This window comes from Nerophis ophidion, linkage group LG04 (genome assembly GCF_033978795.1).
Source record: "Nerophis ophidion isolate RoL-2023_Sa linkage group LG04, RoL_Noph_v1.0, whole genome shotgun sequence".
Classification (NCBI taxonomy): Eukaryota; Metazoa; Chordata; class Actinopteri; order Syngnathiformes; family Syngnathidae; genus Nerophis; species Nerophis ophidion.
This window is the reverse complement of record NC_084614.1, coordinates 41946915-41967784: the sequence shown is the minus strand read 5'-3', so window position 1 is coordinate 41967784 and position 20870 is coordinate 41946915. Positions and strand designations below refer to the sequence as shown.

General features: G+C 40.2%; 1 protein-coding gene across 2 annotated transcripts in view; it reads left to right on the top strand.

Annotated features, from left to right (window-relative positions):
* The window catches only part of arhgap32b (Rho GTPase activating protein 32b), a 308797-nt gene that overhangs the window by 874 nt on the left and 287053 nt on the right, over positions 1 to 20870 (top strand). The gene's annotated exons all lie outside the window — the stretch shown is intronic.

Sequence of the window (20870 nt, the reverse complement as noted above, 5' to 3'; positions counted from 1 at the left end):
ACATTATGTAAGCAAAACAACATTCGATAAAGGTTTTAAATTATTTTTTTTTAGTTTGAGGGGAAAAATATATATTTTATTAAGAATTCCGAACTTTTGGACCAGGTACACTATAATGCCAAAAGTATTTGGCCACCTGCCTTGACTCACATAGGAATGGGGTCCGCTCCAGGAGTTGGGCTTGGCCTCTTAGTTCCAGTGAAAGGAACTTTGAATGCCTCAGGATACCAAAACATTTTGGACAATTTCCCGCTTCCAACCTTGTAGGGACCGTTTTGCGCGGGCCCCTTCTACTTCCAACATGACCGTGCACCAGTGCACAAAGCAAGGTCCACAAAGACATGGATGACAGAGTCTGGTGTGGATGAACTTGACTGGCCTGCACAGAGTCTTGACCTGAACCTGATATAACACCTTTGGGATGAATTAGGATGGAAACTTGCACCTGGGGATATGTTGATTGGCAACACTAAAATTGGCCCTAGTGTGTGAATGTGAGTGTGAATGTTGTCTATCTGTGTTGGCCCTGCGATGAGGTGGCAACTTGTCCAGGGTGTACCCTGCCTTCTGCCCGATTGTAGCTGAGATAGGCGCCAGCGCCCCCCGCGACCCCAAAAGGGAATAAGTGGTAGAAAATGCATGGATTGATAGGATGGAGATTGAGAGCCAGGCTTTCTCAACCAACATCGGTGTGTGACCTCACCAATGCGTTTTTGGAAGAATGGTCGAAAATTCCTATAAACACTCCGCAACCTTGTGGACAGCCTTCCCAGAAGAGTTGAAGCTGTAACAGCTGCAAAAGGGGGACCGACGTCATATTGAACACTATTGGTTAGGAATGGGATAGCATTTCAACTTCGTATGTGAGTCAAGGCAAGTGGCCAAAAACTTTTGGCAATATAGTGTATGTGTCCATAAATCTCGCTAATCAGTTCTGTCACTTTAAGAAAGTACTCAGAATCTCAACTCATTATGTGGATAAAAGACACCTTAAGGAAACTGGCTCTTCCATTCAAACCAATCCAAAGAGTTGACAATTGGTTGCTGACCTGCACGAGACTGGGATGCAATTTTAATTTTGTTGACTAATGGTTTTCGTCTTAGTTATTGTCAACAGCCTATTTCTCAACATGAAAATAAGACGATAACAAATCAAAACAAAATTCATCTTGACTAAGACGATAACAAAACTAACTGACGTCATAATGAATGATTCAAAATAATAAAAACGGGATGCAAATGCTGACAGAAACGAAATTCAGTCATATTTAATCAATTTTCCCACGTGAGTTGAGTAAGTTGGATTTTTCGCCGCCAAAATAATGTGTGGGTTTAACAGGTTCCACATTGTAATGTGTGTACACCTGGGAGAAAGTAAAGAGGACACATTTTATATTTGATGTCCTCAGCAGGCGAGTCATTGATCGTGACATGTACACAACTTTAATTAACTTACAGTTGTGTAGGGGAACTGCACTTTTTTGGTAATTTTGACTATCGTTTAGTTTTTTTCCTCGCTTTCAAAAATGTAAAATCGTCTCGTTCTAGCTGGCTAGCAATGCAGCTAATAGGAGCAATCAATTCTACCTCTAAATCACTTTGAAAACGCATTCAAAAACAGTCAACAATACTTCATTTACGTTCCATAACCTCTAGAATAACCAAGCCGTGGCGACGTTGTTATTGTAAGAGCGAACACACTTTCTTTTTCTAGCGTAGTGACACACAACAACATGCTTTGGTATTAGCCGTAAAATCTGGCTACGGAAAGAGATAAGCTTTCTTCCACGTCAACAGGAAAGGCGTTTGAGTTTGCAATGCAAATGGAGAATAATCTCTAATGACTGAAAAATATGAACAATCATTAGCCCAGAGTTGATGTTTTTTTGTACACAGCGAGCTCGATAGTGTACGTACTGTAGTTGTACGGTGTATCATGAGCAATGTCAAAATGTGACTTACTCGAAGGGCAGTTTTGCTTTTGGTCCAGCTTGCCAGGGATGTGTTTTCCGGTTTATTTGGGTAAGCACTTAATTTATGTTAAAATAACCTGGCTTCAAATTCCACATTTTGCAGCTTCGAGTCACACCGACCTCACGCTCTTGGCTTTGTCTGTTCTAACGTCTCAGCCTTCCTTCATACTGGTTTCTAGAAGCGGCAGTTCATCCTCAATATATTCAGCTTCAAGAAGATGTTTGTCAAAAAATGTTGTCTTTTACCAAGTCTACCATGATTAGAACACACATGTGCCTTTGTTACCGGAAGTAGTTGTTGCCAGAAGTCGGAAGTGCGCTGCTATGGAAACGGAAATCAGTGCACTGAATAAATCAGAAATCAAGGATTAAAATGATCAAAATACGGTAAATATTGTTATGAATATGTCTGTTACGACAATATACATAGACCTGCAGTATGTATATAAAACATGGAGGGAAGGTTTTGAAGTTGTTTTAGAGGGCTTTGAAATCATCAACGCTGACTCCCATTAGACTTAGACCTACTTCCTTTTTATTGTCATTCAAATTTGAACTTTACAGCACAGATAAGAACAAAATTTTGTTACATAAGCTCATGGTAGTGCAGGATAAAAAAAAGCAATAAGGTGCATATATAATCAAATAAATATACTAAATTATTATATAAATATACATATAAAATAAATATATATGAATAAATAAATAGATTACTGTACAGATAAATATATTGCACTTTTTCACATGTGTCCACGTTTATGGATGTATGTTATATTGTCTTTTTTATTCCAGCGAGTTAATCCTTTTTGAGGGGAGTTGAGGGGATAATTTAATTATAATGCGTTCAAGAGTCTTACGGCCTGAGGGAAGAAGCTGTTACAGAACCTGGGGGTTCTGCTTCGGAGGCTGCGGAACCTCTTTCTACAGTCTAGCAGTGAAAACAGCCCTTGGTGGGGGTGGGAGGAGTCTTTGCAGATTTTCTGAGCCCTGGTCAGGCAGCAGCTTTTTGCGATCTCCTGGATAGGAGGAAGAGGAGTCCTGATGATCTTTTCCACCGTCCTCACCACTCTCTGGAGAGATTTCCAGTCTGAAGCATAGCAAGCTCCAGTCCAGACAGAGATGTTGTTGGTCAGTAGGCTCTCTATAGTGCCTCTGTAGAATGTGGTGAGAATGGGGGGAGGGAGCTGTGCTCTTTTCATCCGACGCGAAAAGTGCATGTGCTGCTGAGCTTTCTTTACAAGAGCTCCGGTGTGTAGGGACCAGGTTATATTGTCAGTGATCTGCACCCCCAGGAACTTGGTGCCTCTTACCATCTCCACCGCTGTGCAGTTGATGAAGAGTGGAGCGTGGCTGGACTGGTGCTTCCTGAAGTCAACAATGATCTCCTTGGTCTTGTTGACCTTCAGGACCAGGTTGTTGGTTCTGCACCAGTCAAGCAGATGTTTCACCTCCTCCCTGTAGTCCATGTCATTGTTGTCACGGATGAGGCCCAGAACTGTCGTGTTGTCCGCATACTTCACAATGTGGTTAGTAGTGGACCTGGTGCAGCAATCATGGGTCATCAAGGTGAACAGCAGCAGACTCAGGGCACTCAGGGAGATGGCACTGGAGGTGTTGTTGCCCACTCTCACAGATTGGGGTCTGTCTGTGAGGAAGTCAAGCAGCCAGTTGCATAGGGGGGTACTGAATCCAAGGGGGTCAGTTTGCTCACCTAGTACTGCGGGATGATGGTTTTGGATGCTTAGCTGAAGTCCAGAAACAAAATCCGCACGTGTGTGCCCTTTCCTTCCAGATATTCTAAGCTCAGGTGGAGTGTAGAGGAGATGGTGTCCTCTGTGGAGCGGTTAGGACGATAAGCAAACTGGTATGGGTCGAATGTGGGGGGAAGTCTGGAGACAATATATTCCTTTACCAGCCTCTTGCCGCATCTTATAAATATCTACATTTAATGAGGAACAACGGAATGAAAGTTGAAAAATGCTTTGGCAGTGCTATTGCCACCTTTCCCAACTTCTTTGTCACGTGTTGCTGGCATCAAATTCTAAAGTTAATGATAATTTGCAAAAAAAAAAATGTTTATCAGTTTGAACAAGTAATATGTTGTCTTTGTAGCATATTCAACTGAATATGGGTTGAAAATGCTTTGCAAATCATTGTATTCCGTTTATATTTACATCTAACACAATTTCCCAACTCATATGGAAACGGGTTTTGTACATTAATGAACATTTCTGTAAATTCACCAGATTTAGCCACAAAGCAAATTTTCATCCGTAGTCCCAGTATTGTGTGTCGATATGTAACAATACGAAAACTTCATGTTATGTTTATCGTTATTGTCACGCATATTGTTGAACATGCTCAAAAAGTACTTACACATGCACTGAAATATTTTGAATATATCTTATTTATAAGATAAAACAAATTGAAACTCAAGATACTTGTTTATTATTGTTCTCCATTAAATACAAGGACATGTTTTACGTTCAGAACCTTTATTTAAACTGTTGTATTTCTCTCTGCTATAATAAACCTATCACTGCTTGTTTTTTCTGTAAGGGGCTTAATTTACAAAACCATCACATTCTTTAAATTTTCCCCACTGTAGTTATTGTTATGATGGCTACTGCATTGTCATTCATTAGTTGGATTTGAATCAGAAAAAGCTGTGATGTTCTCACCCGAGAACTGCAATGTGTCAGCGTTTTCCCACAGTTGGCATGAGAGTAAAACCCTATCTGTATGCTTAGTTTCGTATTACCTTTTTAAAAGCACCTCCCAACTTGGGCCTTTTTTCCTCTACGTCATTAAGAGGAGTGGCACCTATTTGTCATTGACTATTAGAATGATCTTGCTTAAAATATTGACTGGTAAAATAGGCTGCATCCCTGGGAGACTTGTTTTTCAACTTATTGCAGTGCTTCCAGCCTGCTGACAGTTCATGCCACATATTAGATATGGGTTTAATCATCTGTACGCTATAATCAGTTTGGTACATACCTCAGCTTTAAAGTCACGTCTCTGTTAATTTTGACTACGTTTACAATGCAGGTCTAAGTGTCCTAAATAGTTTTTTGTTTTTTTTAAATGTACTTTTTTTCCAACTGAATTTTTACACTGCAAGTAAAATGTGATCTTTATCAGACTCCAGTGTAAACGCACACAGGCCCCAATGTGGCCCCAATGTGGCCCCAGTGTGGCCCCAATGTGGCCTGGACGTCACTTGCATGCACAGTTTGATCAAGTGAAAACAAAGGAAGTTGACCGTATTCCGTAAAATGAACAAAGAAATCACTAATACAACTACAAAATAAAGTAAACGTCTCTACACCTTAAAAATTACTGTTTTGTATGTGAATATAAATTAAAGTAATATAATGTATGAATGGATATATATAGTGTAATATATGTGGGAGGGTTCTAATCTTTTAATTGCTGTTAAAGGGTTTCCCCAGCTTGAAATCTACATGTGGGTATAGGAGTGTGGCTATGGGACGTAGTCAATGTGACGGCATCTCATGATTTGCATAATGGTTGGCGCAAAGTTCAAAAGCCAGCATTTGTGATGGTATGGGGGTGTATTATTGCCCAAGGCATGGGTAACTTACACATCTGTGAAGGCACTATTAATGCTGAAAGGTACATACGGGTTTTGGAGCAACATAAGGTATGTTGCCATCCAAGCAACGTTATCATGGACGCCGCTGCTTATTTCAACAAGACAATGCCAAGCCACGTGTTACAACAGCGTGGCTTAATAGTAAAAGAGTGATGTTACTAGACTGTAGTCCAGACCTGTCTCCCATTGAAAATGTGTGGTCCAATATAAAACCTACAATACCACAACGGGGACCCTGGACTGTTGAACAACTTAAGTTCCTCGGTTCCCAAACGTTGACTGAGTGACGTTAGAAGGAAAGGCCATGTAACTCAGTGGTAACATTTCCCAGTGCCAACTTTTTTGCAATGTGTTGCTACCATTAAAGGCCTACTGAAATGAGATTTTCTTATTCAAACGGGGATAGTGGGTCCATTCTTTGTGTCATACTTGATCATTTCGCAATATTGCCATATTTTTGCTGAAAGGATTTAGTAGAGAACATCGACGATAAAGTTTGCAACTTTTGGTCGCTAAAAAAAAGCCCTGCCTTCACCGGAAGTAGCAGACGATGACGTCACCGGTGTGAGGGCTCCTCACATCCGCACTTTGTTTATAATGTGAGCCTCCAGCATCAAGAGCTATTCGGACCGAGAAAGCGACAATTTCCCCATTAATTTGAGCGAGGATGAAAGATTCGTGGATGAGGATATTGATAGTGAAGGACTAGGAAAAAAAATAAAAATAAATTAAAGTTAAAAAAAAAAAAAGGCGACTGCGTTGGGAGCGATTCAGATGTTTTTAGACACATTTACTAGGATAATTCTGGGAAATCCCTTATCTTTCTATTGTGTTGCTAGTGTTTTAGTGAGTTAAGAGGCAACTTTTTACCACAACTTTCTCACCGAAACCTGCCGGTTGACAAGTGGTCGGGAACCATGTTCGCTTGACCACTCTGATCCATAGTAAAGCTTCACCTCTGGGAATTTTAAAGAAGGAAACACCGTGTGTTTGTGTGGCTAAAGGCTGAAGCTTCCCACCTCCATCTTTTTACTTTGACTTCTCCATTATTCATTGAACAAATTGCAAAAGATTCAGCAACACAGATGTCCAAAATACTGTGTAATTGCGCGATGGAAAGAGACTACTTTTATCCGCAAGTGGTGCTGGCTAATATGTCCCCTCCAACCAATAACGTCACAAACACGCGTCATCATTCCACGACATTTTCAACAGGAAACTCCGCGGGAAATTTAAAATTGTAATTTAGTAAACTAAACCGGCCGTATTGGCATGTGTTGCAATGTTAATAATAATTTATCATTGATATATAAACTATCGGACTGCGGGGTCGGTAGTAGTGGGTTTCAGTAGGCCTTTAAATTCTAGGTCAATTATTATTTGCGGAGAAAAAAAAGTTTCTCAGTCTGAACATGAAATATCTTGTGTTTGCAGTGTATTCAATTGAAAATAGGTTGAAAATAATTTGCAAATCATTGTATTCTGTTGTTATTTGCGATTTACACAACGTGCCAACTTCAGTGGTTTTGGGTTTTGTCGATCAAATATATAAACATGCTAGATTTTATAAAGAAGAGTTCAATGAAAAAATTATAAATATCTACATTTAATGAGGAACAACGGAATGAAAGTTGAAAAATGCTTTGGCAGTGCTTTCCGATTTAAGATTGCTGATTGGCTCATTTTGCTGTCAATCAAAAAGGAATTCAGTCCAGACTGGTCATCCAATCATCATGCAGAAGCCCACGACCCCCTTTCGATCACTCTTATTTTTTCGCTCACTGTCCATGGGCGGTATTTATCCAATGATCGTCTCGTTTGGCTGCATCAGTGTGACGTTCCCACATTAATGGAAAAAAGTCGCACCAACTGTCGCCAAAGCAGTTGATTCTAAACATAAGTTTAACGCATTCTAGCGCATTTAGTCAATGTAAAGTAAACACTAAAGAATACAGTATATTTTACCACTTTTTTATATTTTAGGGTAAGCTGTACTCCCCTTGCTGTCCGTAGAAATTGACAGTACTGTATACCTGGCATCACGTGTTAATACAGAAATATAACCTTAGATAAAAATGTGATTTAAAACAATTGTATGCACGTACAACAGTTAAGCCCTTTATTATATCAGTATGTGGAATTAAACTTCGGAATGAATTAAGCAAAGAAATCAAACTGTACTAATATGATCCAATTCCAGAAACTCTACAAACTGAAAGTGTTTACAAAGTACAAAGAAGAAGAACCATGATAAACATCCAGAATTTATTCCATGCATCCATTTATTTTCTTGATAATCTTATTTATCTCACCATATGAAATACAATTTACTTCACTAATGCCCTAGTGTGTGAATGTGAGTGTGAATGTTGTCTGTCTATCTGTGTTGGCCCTGCGATGGGGTGGCGACTTGTCCAGGGTGTACACCGCCTTCCGCCCGATTGTAGCTGAGATAGGCGCCAGCGCCCCCCGCGACCCCAAAAGAGAATAAGCGGTAGAAAATGGATGGATGGATGGATGGATGGAAGGATGATTATTATTTATTTATTTGTAATGTTATTACTTATGGAGTATTTTGTGAATCGATTGAGAACAGGAAGTGAACAAAAGTGTTTGCAAGGAAAAGGGGTAGTATTAAATGAGCCCTGCTTCTTCCTTCTCCTTTTCAAACATGTTGATTTGAGAAAATGGAAATTGTGATGTAACATGTCATATGCATGCATGTTCGAAATAAACTCAAACTCAATGCCCCGGGTGAGAGAAGTCGGCAAGTGAGATCCCTATTATTTACTAACTATTGACTAGTGATGCACCAAAAATTTGGCCACCGAAAAAATACTTTGCTCACCAAAACAGAATGTTGTGAGAACATATTCACTTCTGCTGGCCGGTCGTGCCTTTTTCTGCCCATATAATTGACATAGCTTCCCCAAAGATGTTATACAAGTCGCAATCAGGTCGCATTCAGGTCGTATTTCCGCTTACACTGAAGTCACATTTTAAAAATATTTTGTCTATTGTGGAATGGGAACATATACGTACATTTAATATCAGATGTAGAGCTAGCTTGGACATTTTTCAAATACATTGTCATGCAAATCAATAATAAACATGCACCTTTGAAGAAATACAACGTGAAGGGATGAGAAAATCCCTGTTTTTCTCCAGAGCTGGCAGGAGCGTAATAAGGCATGGGACAAGGCAAAACAAAGTAACTCTGCCACTGATTGGTCATATTTAAGACGGCTTTAAAATCAATGCACTTCCCCTATCAAAAAGGCCAAATCGGACTATTTTTTGTCTGTCACCACTGAGAATCTCAACAACCCACAGAAATGTTGGAAAGTAATCACAAGTCTGCCTGCGAATAAAAACACAACTTTTCCCACATTTGTAGTCCAAAAATCAATGCCAGTTTATGATCGAACTGAAGTCTTGAATTGTTTTAACCAGCATTTTTTATCATCTGGTTCTCTATTTGACTCAAAAGGGACAACTATAGGGAATCCTTCTCCCATGTTTTCCGGATATCCTTTTAATTTTAATTTTATTCTTAAATGCTTTTAAATCTAAACTGAGAGAATTTGAAGCAGCCTCAGTTATCAGTAACTGTTTTACTTGATGTCCATCCTGTCATTTTAATGTGTAATGCGAATTTAATTTTATGTGTAACTTTGTTGCTTCTTGGCCAGAACTCCCTTAAAAATAGTTTTTTTATTCTCTTTTTTTTTTCCCTAAGTACCTCTTCTGCTGCTCACTGCTCCCCTCACCTCCCAGGGGATGGAACAAGGGGATGGGTCAAATGCTGAGGGTAATTTCGTCACACCTAGTGTGTATGTCACTGAGTGGAACTTTAAATTAATACATTTATATCCTTTTAAATGCAATCAACTTGTATTTATTGTGTATTTTAAAATTGTAATTTGTATGTAAACATTTAAATGTCCATGTTAAATACAATAAACATATTATAACAATAACATTTACTTTGTTTGCAAAATGTTGCACTTGAATGAAAATCCCAACTAAAAGCAAAACAATATGTTCGAGGTTGGCCTCAAATATACACAGCAAAACAATAAACAAAATGGTTCACTTTTAGGTATAGACTAACAAAGCTGCTCTAAAAATATTGAACATGTAGGCAGAAGTATCCATCCATCCATCCATTTTCTACCGCTTATTCGCGTGGGGCGCTGGTGCCTATCTCAGCTACAATCGGGCAGAAGGCGGCGTACACCCTGGACAAGTCGCCGCCTCATCGCAGGGCCAACACAGACGGACAACATTCACTCTCACATTCACACACTAGGGCCAATTTAGTGTTGCCAATCAACATATCCCCAGGTGCATGTCTTTGGAAGTGGGAGGAAGCCGCAGTACCCGGAAGGAACCCACACATTCACGGGGAGGACGAAGTAAAGTTATGAATTACTGGCAATCACGTGAGGACATTTTTAGACCAATGTGCAAATTAACAGTATAAACATTACATTATAACCAGATGTATTAACAAGTCATATGCATAAAAAATAAGACTGTCAGATTCCCAGCGAGGAAACACCGACATGACAAGACATGACAAATGTCAAACATTTGCAGCACAATAGAAGTGTTATATTTTCAACAGTATGAAAGGGTAGCTTGTCTTTGGTGATGTAGTGATTAGAACCACACTTTCTATTAACGCACACCATTTTGCACTGTTTTATTTGCACTGACCTGGCTTGTTACAATCAATCTTTATATTGCAGACTCCAACGTAACGTCCAAGTAGACATATTCACCAAACGAGTGTGTATCAGGTCACAGTGGTTGTGTTTCAAGAGGGTGTGCAGGTTTGTCGTGCTTATCTACGGTCATGTTCGAACACATTCAGCAAACTGGCTCCTCAGTAATGATACACTCATTGTGTTCCTAAGATGTAAACTGAAAGATTGCCCCATTGGTGCAGTGACATTTTGTTGCGTGTTTATCCATGTTAGCAGCTGCCTGCTAACTATTTGCACTGTGTGATACAAGCAGGCCAGCGGCTCCGCCTCCTCGCAAGTTGCCCCACAAAGAGTCACCAACACTTAATGATGACAAGGTAATTCACCCCCTTTTTAAAATTTTGTTATAGCACAAACACAAGCATCTGCTTAAAGCTGCAAAAAACGTGCATGCTCTTAAAGCATGCTTATGGCGATTTATCGATGTTGAAAAAACGTACCGAATTTATTTTTATTTGTCATTGGTTAATTGACGTATTGAATATTGGCCCTTTCCTAGCTGCATGTGTCATCTGCTTTGCAGTTTTAGTCTTTCCTCAATGTTTTGCACCTCCCCTGTTTGACACGCAGTCCAAGGCAGTGGTTCTCAAATGGGGGAACGCGTACCCCTGGGGGTACTTCAAGGTATGCCAAGGGGTACGTGAGATTTTTAAAAAATATTGTAAAAATAGCAACAATTCAAAAATCCTTTATAATTATATTTATTGAATAATACTTCAACAAAATATAAATATAAGTTGATGAACTGTGAAAAGAAATGCAACAATGCAATATTCGGTGTTGACAGGTAGATTTTTTGTGGACATGTTCCATAAAAAATATGATTTCTTTTTTTGTGAAGAAATGTTTAGAATTAAGTTCATGAAACCAGATGGATCTCTATTACAATCCCCAAAGAGGGCACTTTAGGTTGATGATTACTTCTATTTGTAGAAATCTTTATTTATTATTGAACCACTTGTTTATTTTTCAACAAGTTTTTAGTTATTTTTATATCTTTTTTTCCAAATAGTTCAAGAAAGTACTATTTGGAAAATGATTGTATAACAGTGCAATATTTTGCACTGTTATACAATTTAATAAATCAGAAACTGATGACATAGTGCTGTATTTTACTTCTTTATCCTTTTTTTTTCAAACAAAAATGCTTTGCTCTGATTAGGGGGTACTTGAATTTAAAAAAAAAATGTTCAGATGGGGCACATCACTGAAAAAAGGTTGAGAACCACTGGTCTAAGGGACTTCCAGATTGTCCGACCAAGGTCGTGGCCACTAGCAAGGCTTTCCGGTGATTTGATTCCTTTGTCTAGCCATTCCAGAGCTTGTGTGCCATTTCGTTGGCATTCATTATCCCTGATGTTGGTCCTTGGTACTTGTTTGGTTGTCTGGAGGGGCAGGCCTGTTTGCACAAAACCGGATTTGTATCGGAGCCTGTGTGGGGCTACTACATGGCCATACAGAAGTGTCTGATGTCTTTCTCCTGTGTTCCCCATTCATCTTGAGCGATACCTAGTAGTCTGATATGCGGGGAAGAGATGCCACATAGCGCATAGAGGCACGGGACAGGTGTTGTATTGATGCGTGTTGATGCGGCAGGTGTCATGTAAGGAAGGCCACGTCGACCAGTTTTGGTATGATGTGAAGGGCTTCATTTCGAGCAGGCATACTCTGCTTTAGAGAAGCACAGGGCCATGGCAGTTGCCCAGATTGTTGGTGGATCTGTGCCCCAATAGTTTGCGCAGGATGTTATTGTTATTGCAGGTGTTGACCTTGGCTTTGGTGTTCTCCAGACTGTCCCATCCAGTGCACCAACAAGATACATGGGATGTGCATGGTTGGACAGTTTGTAGCTATCCCAAGTTATTTGTAGCGATCCCAAGTTATGATCAGTTGTTTTTTCGCGTCTTGATTCAGCAGGTGGAAACTGCATATAGAGTTGGGTTTTTTATGGGTTGGGTTTTAGGTGGTTGATCTTGTGGTAGCTTGACATTTCTTGGAGGGTACACTCAAGGACTGGCTCAATTAGGGCTGGATGGTATACGGGTAGTGTTTCCCCCAGAACATTTGTTAGTTAAGGTGGTGACTCTCCAGGGGGAGGGGACCGGGGAAGGGGGTGGGTGGGTGTAAGGATCGGTGTATCTCGTCGCTGCCACCACAGCCTGGGGGGGGCGATAGACTACAGACTGTGGTGAAGTAGGCCGGTTTCGTCGCGTGAAGAAGCCTACAACTTTTAGTTGTGTTTTCCGCTCCATTTGCTAAATGGCAATATACGATGTATAGCTCAATATTTTTTACGTAAAGTGAAAACAAAACAGTCCTAGTTACCTGAGATACTAGAATAATGACTTACAAAGTCAAATTAATGACTTACTGTAAGTAAGCGTTTGCAATAAGCGTGTGGAAAAAAAGAGTTAAAAGTGGGGCCACATGCTGACATCTGCTCAACTCCATCCATCCATCCATTTATTACCGCTTGTCCCTTTTGGGGTCTCTGCTTAATTTATTACAGCATTTAGGAATCCTGTAGTTGATTTTTATTATGTAAATGTTATATTTTTATAAACATATGATAGCAGGGACCCTGCCATTCAAAACTAGGCTTCTACATTACTAATGATTAATGTAACTATAGCTAAAAAAATAGTACAATAGCAATAGGAGAGACTATTTGTCCCTGAACACCATGGAGTTCCTGTAGGCTTTATGATGCAGTTACATTATTATATCAAGTATCAGAGACAGAAACTCTTCATTAAACACAATGTTGTTTTTTGCTGCTTCAACACAGCTCAATCAACACAGAAAAAAGTCAAGTGAAATAACTTTGTTTTTGAATGTAAGTCAATATTGCTTGTCTTTCTCTCAGACAGACACCGCTTTGCTGTCCGTAACACACACACACCACACGCACCCACGCATGCATGCACACACAGTGAGTTAACGTTACGCTAAAAGCTAATTAGCCTTGACCTCAAGGACTGCGAGCCAGCTGAGCTGCCGCTTGTTTCTAGAACGTCAACGGGCTCATAGTGATGTTACTAGTAGTTGACTGGGAGGTGATTATTATCATTTGGGGAGAGTCCGCTGCCTTACCTGCTAAAAACACCTTTCTGCTAGCCCCACGTTACATGCTCTCTGAATACGCGCTGCTGATTGGCTGTTACCGCTCTGCGTGTAGCCAATCAGATGTTTCTGTCGGTGGGACAATACTGGGTGCTGCAGAGACATACTGACAGAGGCAGACGCAGAACTAAGCACAGCAGCTTGTTAAGACTTTGTTTTATTGTTAAACCTTTGGTGTAGGTGGCCGCCTTAACAACAAAGCGCTGCGGGAAACCCTGCATTATCTAGTAGTAATCACTGGAGGACGAAGATATACGGAGAACAAGTTCGGATCAAGCATGCTAATAGCTAAGCTAACTGCTAAGTAATTCTCACCAAGAAATAAGTGTTTTGTCAAGATTAAGAAGTATAGTTGGTATGTGTTGCTGCACAAAGGTCGCAGTTATTACTAGGAAATTTACAAGTGTATAAATAATACCATGAATTGATTAACGTGAACCCTGACTTAAACAAGTTGCAAAACTTATTCGGGTGTTACCATTTGCGGTCAATTGTTTGGAATATGTACTGTACTATGCAATCTACTAATAAAAGTTTCGATCAATCAAAAGAGTCTTGAAATAGGATAATATAAAGAAAAAGTCAAGTAGATTTTAAAGTACCACTGATAGTACACACACACTGTGTGGTGAAATTACCCTCTGCATTTGACCCATCCCCCTTGTTCCACCCCCTGGGAGGTGAGGGGAGCAGTGAGCAGCAGCAGTGGCCGTGCTCGGGGAATCATTTTGGTGATTTAGCCCCCAATTCCAACCGTTGATGCTGAGTGCCAAGCAGGAAGGTAATGGGTCTCATTTTTATAGTCTTTGGTATGACTCGTCCAGGGTTTGAACTCACAACCGACCGATCTCAGGGCGGACACTAACCACAAGGCCACTGAGCAGTGGAGAGGTATAGGTAAAAAAAATATAAAATTCAAACTTCTAATGTTGGATTTGCATTTTTGTAAAAAATAATGCTGTAAACCAGAGCGTCCAAAATGCAACCTGTTTTTCCAAATACGAGACTTTAATGAAGGAAAAGGGTTTTCAAGCTCTAGCTTCTTCTTGGTATATCGCTAGCTTTGACCCCTGTTAGCTTAAGGCGGCACTGCATTAAATTTGTTTACCAAGTAAACACTTGACGTACTTAACTAATTAAACCAAAACAAGCCTGGAGGTTATTTTTGCACACGCATAACTTCCTCTGCTGGTACTGGAATGTTTTACTATTTGTGTCACCAGACAATTTATGAAAATACCTTACTTAAAGGCATGTTGTTAAGTATTCTCAGGAGGAGTGAGTTGTTTGTTTTGTTTTTTTCAAATTATTTCTGTTGCAAGATTTCACTGTCAGCCTGGCAAAATTAGTACCCACCTGGATAAGAATTGCGCTGTTTTACTTAGCAAGCCATGCTTCATTTATTTTTTTGCTGGCAGGGTCATGGTTCAGCACGTGCACAGTGCAAAATGAACTGTTTGGGTTTTGTTGATAGAAACAAATAGGTGCAGAGAAAGCAATGTTTGCATTCCAAACATGTTGGAGTTAGATGTGATGTCGAACGTGTCACTCTTGTATGAAGACTTAATACATTTGAGTCAGAGCTGATCTCTTTTGGAAGGAAGGTATCATTTTTTACATTTTGTTGTGAAATGGAATACATTTGGGTTTCTGGGTGGAATTATTTGGGCACCTCACAATTTGATTAAGATTGCAAGCGGTAGGAAATGGATGGATGGATGGATGTACAGTGCAATTGGAAAGTATCCAAAACACTTGACTTTTTTCCACATTTTTTCATGAAACAGCCTTATTCCAAAATGGAATAAAAACATTTATTTCAAAATGTGACATTCCATGATGACAATGTAAAGTTTTTATTTTGACTAACTGCACTAGAGCAAGCCCGGTCACAGGCAATTACAGAGCCTGCTAGCCTGGGTATGGAGTCAGTTAAGTTAGAACTAGCCAGCGCCAGGCTGGATGATCCCTGTACACATAGCAATTTTCGTAGAATAATACACAACTCACAAAATGTTTTTTCTACTGTGTCTATGACTACGTCAGAGTTAGACATGCGTTCTACTGAGGTGGCAAATTATGATGCGTTCAGTTTATCGCAGCGCCAAGTAGACAATCTGAAAATTCCCGTCATATCAATTCCTAGATATGGTCGTAATTATTTTAAGTACACTGCGCATAATAAACGCAACATTATTAATATTGCTACTACGGATAATTTTATCAACAACTCCTTAAAACAGCCCACTACCTATAATATGGGCTTTCTAAACATCAGATCTTTGTCTCCCAAAACGTTATTAGTCAATGAGGTCATTAGAGACAACAACCTTAACGTCATCGGTCTTAGCGAAACCTGGCTTAAACCAGACGACTTTTTTGCGATAAATGAGGCATCCCCTCCTAACTATACGAATGCGCATATTGCCCGTCACCTCAAAAGGGGAGGGGGTGTCGCACTAATATACAACGAAAACTTTAACTTTAGTCCTAACTTAAATAATAAATATAAATCGTTTGAGGTGCTTTCTATGAAGTCTGCCACACCTCTGCCTCTGTGCCTGGCCATTATCTACCGCCCCCCAGGGCCCTATTCGGACTTTATTAGTGAATTCTCAGAGTTTGTTGCTGATCTAGTGACGCACGCCGATAATATAATTATAATGGGGGACTTTAATATCCATATGAATACCTCATTGGACCCACCATGCGTGGCGCTCCAGACTATAATTGATAGCTGTGGTCTTACACAAATAATAAATGAACCGACGCATCGCAGCGGTAATGCGATAGACCTAGTGCTTGTCAGAGGTATCACCGTCTCCAAAGTTATGATACTCCCGTATACTAAAGTAATGTCCGATCATTACCTTATAAAATTCGAAGTTCAGACTCATGTTCGGCAAGCTAATAATAATAATAACTGCTATAGCAGCCGCAACATTAATGCTGCCACAACGACGACTCTTGCGGACCTACTGCCCTCGGTAATGGCACCGTTCCCAAAGTATGTGGGCTCTATTGATAACCTCACTAACAACTTTAACAACGCCCTGCGCGAAACCATTGATAGTATAGCACCGCTGAAGTTAAAAAAGGCTCCAAAAAGGCGTACGCCATGGTTTACTGAAGAAACTAGAGCTCAGAAATTATTATGTAGAAAGCTGGAACGCAAATGGCGCACGACTAAACTTGAGGTGCACCATCAAGCATGGAGTGATAGTTTAATAACTTATAAACGCATGCTTACCTTAGCTAAAACTAATTATTACTCAAATCTCATCCGCATTAATAAAAACGATCCAAAATTTTTGTTTAGTACAGTAGCATCGCTAACCCAACAAGGGACTCCTTCCAGTAGCTCCACCCATTCGGCAGATGACTTTATGAACTTCTTTAATAAGAAAATTGAACTTATTAGAAAGGAGATTAAAGACAATGCGTCCCAGCTACAACGGGGTTATAGTAACACAGATACGATTGTATATACGGCGGATACTGCAAATATCCAAAATAGTTTCTCTCGTTTTGATGAAATAACATTAGAAGGATTGTTACAACGTGTAAATGGAATAAAACAAACAACATGTTTACTTGACCCACTTCCTGGGAAACTTATCAAGGAGCTTTTTGTATTATTAGGTCCATCAGTGCTAAATATTATAAACTTATCACTTTCCTCGGGCACTGTTCCCGTTGCATTCAAAAAAGCGGTTATTCATCCTCTCCTTAAAAGACCTAACCTCGATCCTGACCTCATGGTAAACTACCGACCGGTGTCTCACCTTCCCTTTATTTCGAAAATCCTCGAAAAAATTGTTGCAGAGCAGCTAAATGAGCACTTAGCGTTTAACAATCTATGTGAAACCTTTCAATCCGGTTTCAGGGCAAATCACTCGACTGAGACAGCCCTCGCAAAACTGACTAATGATCTATTGCTAACGATGGACTCATCGATGCGTCATCTATGTTGCTGCTCCTCGATCTTAGCGCTGCTTTCGATACCGTCGATCATAATATTTTATTAGAGCGTATCAAAATACGAATTGGTATGTCAGACTCAGCCCTGTCATGGTTTAACTCTTATCTTACTGATAGGATGCAGTGCGTCTCCTATAACAGTGTGACCTCGGACTATGTTAAGGTAACGTGTGGAGTTCCCCAGGGTTCGGTCCTTGGCCCTGTACTCTTCAGCATCTACATGCTGCCGCTAGGTGACGTCATACGCAAATACGGTATTAGCTTTCACTGTTATGCTGATGACACCCAACTTTACATGCCCCTAAAGCTGACCAACACGCCGGACTGTAGTCAGTTGGAAGCGTGTCTTAATGAAATTAAACAATGGATGTCCGATAACTTTTTGCAACTTAATGCCAAAAAAACGGAAATGCTGATTATCGGTCCTGCTAGACACCGACCTCTATTTAATAATACAACTCTAACATTTGACAACCAAATAATAAAACAAGGTGACTCTGTAAAAAATCTGGGTATTATCTTCGACCCAACTCTCTCCTTTGAGTCACACATTAAAAGCGTTACTAAAACGGCCTTCTTTCATCTCCGTAATATCGCTAAAATTCGCTCCATTTTGTCCACTAAAGACGCCGAGATCATTATCCATGCGTTTGTTACGTCTCGTCTCGATTACTGTAACGTATTATTTTCGGGTCTCCCCATGTCTAGCATTAAAAGATTACAGTTGGTACAAAATGCGGCTGCTAGACTTTTGACAAGAACAAGAAAGTTTGATCATATTACGCCTGTACTGGCTCACCTGCACTGGCTTCCTGTGCACTTAAGATGTGACTTTAAGGTTTTACTACTTACGTATAAAATACTACACGGTCTAGCTCCAGCCTATCTTGCCGATTGTATTGTACCGTATGTCCCGGCAAGAAATCTGCGTTCAAAAGACTCCGGCTTATTAGTGATTCCTAGAGTTCAAAAAAAGTCTGCGGGCTATAGAGCGTTTTCCGTTCGGGCTCCAGTACCCTGGAATGCCCTCCCGGTAACAGTTCGAGATGCTACCTCAGCAGAAGCATTTAAGTCTCATCTTAAAACTCATCTGTATACTCTAGCCTTTAAATAGACCTCCTTTTTAGACCAGTTGATCTGCCGCTTCTTTTCTTTCTCCTATGTCCCCCCCTCCCTTGTGGAGGGGGTCCGGTCCGATGACCATGGATGAAGTACTGACTGTCCAGAGTCGAGACCCAGGATGGACCGCTCGTCGGGACCCAGGATGGACCGCTCGCCTGTATCGGTTGGGGACATCTCTACGCTGCTGATCCGCTTGAGATGGTTTCCTGTGGACGGGACTCTCACTGCTGTCTTGGAGCCACTATGGATTGAACTTTCACAGTATCATGTTAGACCCGCTCGACATCCATTGCTTTCGGTCCCCTAGAGGGGGGGGGTTGCCCACATCTGAGGTCCTCTCCAAGGTTTCTCATAGTCAGCATTGTCACTGGCGTCCCACTGAATGTGAATTCTCCCTGCCCACTGGGTGTGAGTTTTCCTTGCCCTTTTGTGGGTTCTTCCGAGGATGTTGTAGTCGTAATGATTTGTGCAGTCCTTTGAGACATTTGTGATTTGGGGCTATATAAATAAACATTGATTGATTGATTGATTGATTTTTATTTTGCAAATTTAAAAATAATAAAAAAACTCCAAAATGTTACATATGTACATAAGAATTTAGAGTCTTTGATCAATACTTTGTTGATGCACTACCCTGAATTGATTAACGTGGACCCCGACTTTAACAAGTTGAAAAACTTATTGGGGTGTTACTATTTATTGGTCAATTGTACGGAATATGTACTGAACTGTGCAATCTACTAATAAAAGTTTCAATCAATCAATCAATCAATCAATCACACCATTGGCAGCAATTAGAGCCTCAAGTCTCTTTGAATACAATGGTCAAAGTATTGGGCAGTTTTGCCAATTCCTCTTTGCAGCACCTCTCGAGCTTCAGGTTGGATGAGAAGGTTTTTATCCATTGCTGCATTCATCTTAGTCTAGTCAGGGAGGTGACCACAAAGCCGATGGACACTCCGTCAGAACTACATCATTCCTCTGTGGAGAGAGGAGAACCTTACAGAAGGACAAACATCTCTGCAGAAATCCACCAATATGTATGGTAGAGTGGCTTGATGGAAGCCATTTCTTAGTAAATCGTTTGCCCAAATGCACCCGAACGACTATCCGACCACGAGAAACAAGATTTTCTGGTCTGATGAGACAAAGATTGAACTCTTTGGCGTGAATGCCAGGCATCTTGTTTCATGTTTGAAAGGAAACCAGACACCGCTCAGGGAATTATGGTGTCGACAGCATCATGCTGTGGGGATGGTTTACAGTAGCAGGAACTGGGAGACGAGTCAGGATAGAGGAAAAGCTGAATGCAGCAATATACAGAGACATCCTGGATGAAAACCAACACTTCTCATCCAATCTGATGGAACTTGAGAGGTGCTGCAAAGAGGATTGGGCAAGGATAGATGTGCCAAGCTTGTGGCATGGTATTCAAAAATACTTGAGGCTGTAATTGTTGCCAAAGGTGCATCAACAATGTATTGAGCAAATGCTGTGAATATTTACGTGCATGTGATATAAAAAAATACATTTTGAATACATTTGAAAAAAAACAACACATCGTCATTGTCAGGTATTGTCTAAAGAATTTAGAAAATTAGGTATTCCATTTTAGAATAAGACTGTAACAAAACAAAATGTGGAAAAAGTGAAGCGCTGTGACTACTTTCCGGATGCACTTCATGTAAAGTAACGGACTGAGAGGAGTGCCACCATTTCGATTAAGCGCGATTATTCCACTGTACACTTCTACTCTACTTCTTAGGTCCGTGGTTCTTAACCTTGTTTGAGGTACTGAACCCCACCAGTTTCATATGCTCATTCACCGAACCCTTCTTTAGTGAAAAAAACGATGTTGTTATTTTTAAATTCAAGACGAAATTGTTTTTTATGAATGAACATCACCTTGAGACACTCGTGATTTAGGGCTATATAAATAAACTCTGATTGATTGATTGATTGTTCAAAGAACAAAACCAACACAGTGCATTAACTCAAAACAAATGACACACCTGCAAATCAGTTTGACTTCTGCTGTTGCCGTATTCATAATACGCAGATTGGGAGAAGTTTTTATTTACATGATGAGTCTGGTGTGTCTTGACCTCCGCGGCAGAGGCTTTGCCGAACCCCTGAGGCCGACTCACCGAACCCCTAGGGTTCCATCAAACCCATGTTAAGAACCACTGTCCTAGATGCATTGTGATTTGATTATTTATCCACTATATTTTATAGAATTTTATGTTATACATGTATTATTATGTTTGATTATTTAATTGA